The sequence below is a fragment of the Phalangium opilio genome, unplaced genomic scaffold, assembly GCF_054372755.1.
Source record: "Phalangium opilio isolate 3A_F unplaced genomic scaffold, DU_Popi_V2 ptg000039l_1, whole genome shotgun sequence".
Lineage (NCBI taxonomy): Eukaryota > Metazoa > Arthropoda > Arachnida > Opiliones > Phalangiidae > Phalangium > Phalangium opilio.
In genome coordinates this window covers 2,550,491-2,558,709 of record NW_028324162.1, presented here as the reverse complement: position 1 = coordinate 2,558,709, position 8,219 = coordinate 2,550,491, and the positions used below count along the sequence as shown (strand labels likewise).

At 36.1% G+C, this 8,219-nt stretch overlaps 1 long non-coding RNA gene across 2 annotated transcripts; it reads left to right on the top strand.

The window, feature by feature from the left end:
- The first annotated feature begins 5,103 nt into the window (after positions 1 to 5,103).
- LOC149681245 (uncharacterized) lies at positions 5,104 to 7,576 on the top strand. Of its 2 annotated transcripts, none has more exons than XR_016365542.1 (2): positions 5,104 to 5,695; positions 5,813 to 7,576. It is a non-coding gene; the product is annotated as an uncharacterized LOC149681245 (long non-coding RNA). The 2 variants fall into 2 exon arrangements; XR_016365541.1 differs by having other exon boundaries at positions 5,104 to 5,736.
- The last annotated feature ends 643 nt before the right edge of the window (positions 7,577 to 8,219 follow it).

Here is an 8,219-nt window from a genome sequence, read left to right as displayed (position 1 = left end):
CGAGGCTGGTTAGACGATCCGGCCAATGATGAAAATTCAATTAAAGGGGTAAACCGGGAAGATAAATCCTGGACGGAAGGAGATGATTGGGAATTCAAAGAGACAATCCCAGTAGGGTTTATCAAATCCCCTATCTCTTCCTGAGGGACGCCTAAAATTAAAGCATCTTCATCATCAAAAGGATAATTTTCGCCGTATGCCCTTTTGAAAAGCACTTAAAGCACGAGTATTAAGAATTGACGTAGCGATTCGGCATATAACAGTCCTTACCCTCATGACCCATGTCGACACAATTGAGACATATTTCTTTTCTCCACGGCTCCTTAGGAGAATAATCTTCCAGAACCTTGACAAATTTCTCTGTGACACTTTGCTGCCTTTGCTTCTGAACTACTTTTCCTTTAGCTCTTTTTGGGACATCGAATAACCACGTAGTGGCTTCTGGTTTTTTCGCCATCTTTAGGAGAGATTTGTTTATATTAGATATGTCTCTTATGCGCTTGAGAGATAAACTCCCAAAGGCATATCCAAATTGGCTCTCGGTTAAAAGAGAAATGTTCCCTAGTTTGGTAATTTTATTTTTCTGGAGGTAAACCAGGACCTCGTATAGCGATCGTAATCGTTTATTATCAGGAGGTCGATAATAAATATCTAAGTCAGGGCCTCTTGGTCTAACCGTTGCCCGTTTGCATACTTCTCTTCGCCATCCCAATCGATAGGGTTCTAAATAATAATATATAGTCGTGGAGTTCTCATGGACTCATATAACGTGGCCGATGAACTCTCGGACTCACGATTCGATTGAGAATTATGCTCTGGTTGAATAAGTTCTGCTGAAGAACTAGAAGGACAATTTGATATTTGTAGCTGGTTTTCCCCGACTGAATTTTCAGGACTAGACGGGGAGGCCTCCCCTGCCGCAAAAGGCGGATGATCACTAGAACTAGTGAGCTGAAAAGCTCGCATATCGTGATAGGTATGGAGGAGGAGGGGAGGAAGAGAGGAGGATGCCCGGTACACTATCGGACTCGGTAGGTTGACGAGATACATCTGGAATAGCAGAAATAATCTGTTGATCTGGAGCTTGATCGTCCAGAGTAGTTGACGTTGAGGTATCAGATGATGAGATTGACGAAGTCTCCATAGGTTGGTGTTATAGACCACAGTCTGTTGAAGGGTTAGGCTCAGGATCATCTCATCTGCAACTTCTGACTGTGAAGCGGATGCATCGTTGAAGATACTAACATTTGTCCAGTAGAGTTTTAAGTGTTCTACGTTGACTTTACGTACATTCTGCCCTGAGTTAGCATCGTCTAACTCGTAGACTACAGGGGAATGCTTTTCAACTATTCGAAAGGGGCCTGCCAATTAAGGACTAAGTTTTCTCATGATTTGACCTGCCGTACTTAACAGATGATGGCTCTCCATCCATACTAATGTTCCTACCTCGAATTCTAGAATCTAGAGGATCATTTCGGAGGTCATAGTATTTTTTCTGATGAGCTTTAGCTAATTTAAATAACTAGTACAATTGCATTATATCTATTTACATAAAATAACGGTCTTACCTGACTTATTAGACCATGGGGAGTTCAAATAAAATAGTTAAAAAAATAATCGTCCGCCGGAACTGGGCCAAAACTTCGTTTGAAAATTTGAAATCACCAAAAATTCGCATCCCTATAGCTCTAGCTGCGGTTAGATTCAACTAGTTGCCACCTTTTCCAAGATATCGGTTTTTGAATTTAGTGCCTTCACCAAAAATTATGCCCCTTTTCCTAAATATGGGTTTTAAAATTTAGTTTGCTTTTACAACGACCATTTATTATGTTAAACCAGTTACGCATAAGCCGACAACACAAAACAGTTGTTAAGGCCTCCTTTCCAATATGTCCAATGTGAACAGAGGTTTCCACCGCAGCAGCTGTATCGACACTTAATAGTTGTTGCACAAGAGGCACCCTCATCTTCTGATAATGTGTTGGATTAACATGTGACGGGGTACGTTTAGCAGCTAGTTTCAGATCTGAAGTTGCCCGAACGTTTATGAGGTGCAACAAGTACTAAATGTCAACATTCTTGCAAGGAAGAAAATATTTCGCAACACATTGCTCTGGCAGCTCCAAGACATCCACCGGAATAGAATTTCGGACACTTTTCAAAACATGAGGTGGACCTGGTATTGCATAACATGACACCGTAATTCCTAGGTCACGATACATAGCCATATTTTTAGGGCCCTGGGCCCATATCACTTACTATCGACACAACGTTAAATCCAACGTCATGAAGGCATTTTATACAGTCCGTCATGAAATTCTTCAGATCACCGCTGTCTATAATGTTGCCAACAACATGCCAACTAAGAATGTATTTCCATTTGGAGCAAGCAGAGCGAACCATTACCACTAATCCCTGGGTAGTGGCTGCATGGTTGGACAATGTCGAACGTCCCAATACAGTTTATAATCCAGCATCATATTCGTATGAACGCTTAATTTGGATTTCGTCAATCAAGAGTAAAAAACGTTCTTCTATCTTTGTCATTTCGGATTATTGTTTTTGCAGCAGGCGCAGCGTCGCACTTCGAATACCTGGTGGAAATTGAAGCGTCTCTAGATGTTGATTTAGGCACCTTGTTATTGGAAGTGGATGACCTTGATCACGTAAGAAATTGTACCCTTTTCTACCAATACTGTACAGAAGTTGTAACGACGATTGTATGGCTAGAGAAGACCACTGTTTGCATCGTTTGCGCTGTTCTACAACGTGATTTATTTGATCCGCAGTGTAGAGTTGCCAAAGGCCGTCATTACTTTCTCTAAGTGGTACCTCGATCTTTCGTGTCCCAAAAAGAGTATAGCGTGCTGTTTTTTAAGGTCTGTATTGTTCTTTGATAATGCCGCTATTGAAGTCTTCAAATCTTGTATAATTATTTTCAGGCTTTAAGAGGCATTCTTTGACTCATCAGAATAAGTTTCTGTCTGTGTTTCGATGTGGCACTTTCGTGGATTGTCAACAGACGCCTTTAACATATTAATGCAAAGTTTACCAACGCTAAAAAGTTTAACATACATTCAATCTGTTTCTTTATCGTGATTACTTACATTTTTGGCCACGTCAATTGATTCCAAACGCGCACTTTACAAAGTCTTGGGATTAATTGCAATAAGTAACTAAAACATCCCTGATAGCAAACAATTTCACGATGTTAATAAATCTAAACTTACCATATCATCTCCGGTGTTTTTTATTTTATTCCTTTCAGACATGGATCCGTCTTTTTGAGTTGGTTTTCGTGCTCCATTTGTAGGAACTGCATTTGGGAGTTTTCTACCATTTGTGCCAAAGCAACTTGGAGAAAAATGATCCTTCAAACAAAGTGGTTATTAGATAACTATTATTCTTTCATTAATAAAACAGGACTTTACCTTGCAAAGTGCCGATATTTTCCATTTAAGGCATCATTGCTATGTCTACCGATAAATTTAAACCATTGTTGTCTAACGTCAGGATTATTTGGAAAATAAAATAAATAAACATCCTTTTCTGTGTTTGTGCAAGGCGGAAATGCGCATTTACAAGACATAGTAAATTTTAAATCGAAAATTTAAATACAACCTACTGCGATGACTTTAAATTTAATAATGAAAAACTCATGAACTTAAAATATGTTCAACTCTATTCATTAGTAATAAACAATGTGTAAATTGTGTTTAAAAATTGGAGAGAATACATTTCACCATCTATAAAATAACACCAATATTCACTTTTTTTGTTAAAATTTCAACCAACACTGTATATAGTAACACCAATGTTCTATAAACGAAGCATTTGGAATTTTGCGCTACTGGGTAGATTATCTCGCCATCTACCTATTGCTGTTGAATGTAAAACATCTGTTAAGTAAACATTTCTGCGCATGTCAATGGGCGGAGCTTCACATTTCCCCACACGGTCTATATCCCACTCTAGGATGGAGAAAATTCCAGATGGTGCTGTTCAGAAGCCAGTAAGTACAGACTGGCGTCCATCTGGGATGGACAAAAGAACGGATGATGGTGATTTTAAGTTTTATAAATATAGATATTTTTAAACAAACCAAACTTTTTAAGTTTTTATTTTAAAACCTAAATATTTTCCCAAAATGGGTAAATATTGCACTGTTCCATCTTGTAAATGTTTTTGAGCAAAGCACAAAATACTTTTCCACAAGTACTATTATTTTCATCATTTTATATTTCATGTTGTATACAAATTATTTTCATCCAATAAAGATTCCCTCTAAGCAAAGTAAATTTGTGCTTGAAATGGCTTAAGGCTTTAAATAGATCCGAATTAAAGCTTAGCCATTACCATTTCGTTTGGGTAAAGCACTTTAGGGAGAGTGACTACCACACTATTTAGCCATCCGTTTGACCCCTTTCTTTGGACAGTTTATACTAGTGACTTTTCCTCGAATTAAACCCTTCTCGTTCTCAACCAAATAGAGGCGCGAGAGATAATAAAATTGTTTAAAATTCTAATTATTAGTAATTTAGAATGGTTATAGTGAAGGTTTTTAGACTGAAAGCAATTCTTACAAAAGTGTGTGTAAAATTGAAGGGTTCTTATAACAGAAATGACCATTTCAACCTCAATCGTGCAAGTTTCAATTTTATGTTTAGCTAGAATATTTGTTTAAATGTACTCAATTCAAAGGTTTCCGATATTGGAATGATATTTTGTATGCCAATCCCGTCATATTTCAACGTCATTGAGTTTTCGAATGCCATGGGTGTCGAGTCAACACATCTTTTTACGGGATCACCTATATCGAGGGAAAAGCGATATTTCGACATATTTCGGTCTTTCAGCAGAGGAGTAAGATTTTAAATCATATCGAATAATATGGGGAACGTTAAGGACAACATTTCACGAAGAAATTAACCTTATTCAAATTTTAATTTCTTACCCTCAGTCCAATAATTTATCTTACAATCTTTGAATTGCTAAGTTGTCCTATTTGACTGAAGCAACATTTTTTTTCGCGGCAATGACTCTTCGACTGAAGCCGCAGCAACCCTTTGTTTTTCAGGTTTGGATATCAATATGTTTAGCGCTACTAATTCTACAGGGCCGGTAGGCCCTTGTAGATATGACATGACACCCTTCCGTAATGTTAAAGAAAAAGTCACACCTTTTAGGGTTAGCGTCCCATAGAAAAAGCATTAAAAAATTTTCGGTTTTTTAACGAAATGGTCATAGGTCATACGGGAAAAGTATAGCGAAGTTAGTTTTCGCAATACTTCTAAATTAACAAGCATTTATTAAATGGGAAACTTACGTGTTTCGATTTTTAATTAATGAATTCTAATTTTTGTAATTTAACTAATTAAGATAGTACGTCAAAAAATTACTTTTGGGCCAGAAGTCAGCCTAACCTTATAGCACGCTTAAACCTAATTCTACATTTCGTTCTCGTTGACAACTAGAAGGGCCTAGGTTTGTGGGTGCTAACAAGTTACGTTGACATATTTCAAATGTTGGCTTTCTTGCTGATTTTCCTAATTTCTTAGCCGTGGACGCTAACAAATTACTTTGGTATTTCAACCGAGCTTGAGCACCTTTATATGTATTTTCTAATTAACTGTAGCACCCTTAATAAGAAATACGTCGTTATCAGGTCGAATTTTCGTCTAGAAAAGTAATTCAGGTAAATAATTACAGTTAACAGAGGTTTTTATATCATTTAAAGTAAGTTTTTGAACGTTCTTTACGGCCAAGGCTTAAGTTGTATAGACTAATAGCACCCCATCTTATTTCCCCATAGAGCTTAATACAGTCGAAGGCAGAGGGCTGCCATTACCCTATTTTAGTTACTCTTTAAAGATTATTAAAAAGGCTGATTTCCAGCTCTCATTTGTTTTGGAATCCTGTGTATAGTCTGCTCAATTTTATGCTAGAAACATAGCCTAACCGGGTTAACACTAGGCTTTTTATGCTGTATTTACCGTGTGCGCTTCCAATAAATGGCATACCTATTCAAATTATTAACGTTTTGAAATAAAGATAATGCTTTTCACCCTGTGAAAAGATCGAAAACTTCAAAATACTACTCGTAAGATGACAAAAAGTTTAATATGTTTTCCCTACTGCAGAGTCGTGATGTTTACGTTAGCGCAGCTTAACTATTTGTTACCAACAGTGGATTTTGTTAATTCATAAATATAAGTAACAGTGGTGCTGATTAATCCAGGAGGACAGTGTCGTTATGTAATTTAATTAGTCAAATAATTTCCATGTTTACATCAGCGCAGATTTTTCCAACGTAACCACGTCAGCAACGGAGGGTTACGTTGTTGGCTATCTCCACAGTTCACATTTATTTGTCTAAATTGCTATGAATTGTTTAGGTATTTAATTTAATTACTGTTATTGAAGCCAAAGTTGCTAAACTATAGAATCACATCATTCATTAACATATGTTATAGATGATTTTTATGTTACCGCAAATTTAGCACGTGGTATGATAAAAGTTTAACACATTGTGTTGGCAAGAATGAAAAACTCTTCTAAACTTTACAATTAAGGTGATTTGAAACTCATTTTATAAGCTAAATCAACACTGCCAAACCTCAATCCTTCATTAATTTCATCTTAATTATGTATAATTAACGTTAATTTAAACATGAAATATACATATTTGGATGAGAACTCGAGTAACTTTGAAATAAAATACTTAATTAAGATTAAAACTGCACAAGCTGTTAGTATAGCCCCATGTTTTCTATCTCATACTTAGTTAATTTAAATTATCTTTAAAGTACATTAATAGGCGCGAAATTTGAAAGTTTATGGTAAAATAAGAGTCAAAACCCACTAAAAATTGCAATTAAGGTTAAGTATATATTGAAAGTCATTTATAACCTAAATGTACACTGCCGAAATACAATCTTACGTTAATTTTAAATCAATTAAATATAATTAACGTGAAATTAAACCAAAAATATTCATTTTTTGGATTAAAAGCTCAAATAACTTTTAAATAAACTGTTTAATTAAGATTAAAACTACCCAAGCCGTTAGTAAATCCCAATGTTTTCTATTTCACACTTCAGTTAATTTCAACTATGTTTAAAGTACATTAATTGGCGCGAAATTCAAAAGTTTAGGGTAAAATAATGACTGTGGCAAAAATGTTAAACTGCACAAAATATTCCAATTAGGGTAAAAAATTCCAATAAATTATACTTTTAAGCTTAATCCACTCTCCCGAACTGCGCTCAAATTAAGATTAAAACAACGCAAGTTTTTCGCACAGCCACAGATGTTTCCTATTTCGCTTTCGAATTAATTTAATTCATCATTAAAATACATCAAAAGCGCATACATATTTTAGAGTAATTGCAATTAAAGTTAATATTTCATTGAAACTTGTATTATAAACTAAATCCACACTAGATAAACCGTTAAATTAAACTTAATCAAGTATAATTAATGTGAAATTAACCCAAAACACGAATGTTTTTGGTAAATTCATGGATACCTTATAATTAAACTAACAAATTATAATTAAAACTACACTTATCTTTCACTCAGCCTCCATTTTCCTGTTTAATTCTTACACTTAAAAAATTTAAAATCATTTTTCCCATATTGAAAAGAGAGCCATTGAAAAGGCGCGAAATTTAAAAGTGTTTTGGGGGGAGGGGGCGGGGGTACAGTTTGTGTGCCTTTTTAACAGGAGTATTGTTACAATTGTAACACTACAGACCTTGTATTTCTAATGAAACCGGCAATACCGCAACGCTGAGCCGAAAAACCAGGATGGTAATTGTTTGGACCTATCGGGTGAGGACATTGGAGCACCAAAAACATCCCGCGGTGTCACTTGTTGAACGTTAAAGCGACCTTCATCACTTTAAATCCCATGACCTGCTCAATCTGGCAATCTTTGAAAACTCAACTTTGAGGTACTTCCGGTCCCTTTTGATATACAGGGTCTTCAGTGTAGGAGCTAAGTAGTAGAATTACAGTAGTTAGTCTCGTTTCCTAGCAAAATGCCAACCTATTCCAACCAGGACAAATTGGACAGGATGTTTATTTTGGGTGAAGGTCGCAGTAACGTTCAACTAAAGGCAGTGCTTTATGCCGAACGGTTTCCACACCGACAACATCCGGTGCGAAGCACCTTTTCCGACATTGGCGAGCACCTTCGTGATTTCGGTAGTGCAAGA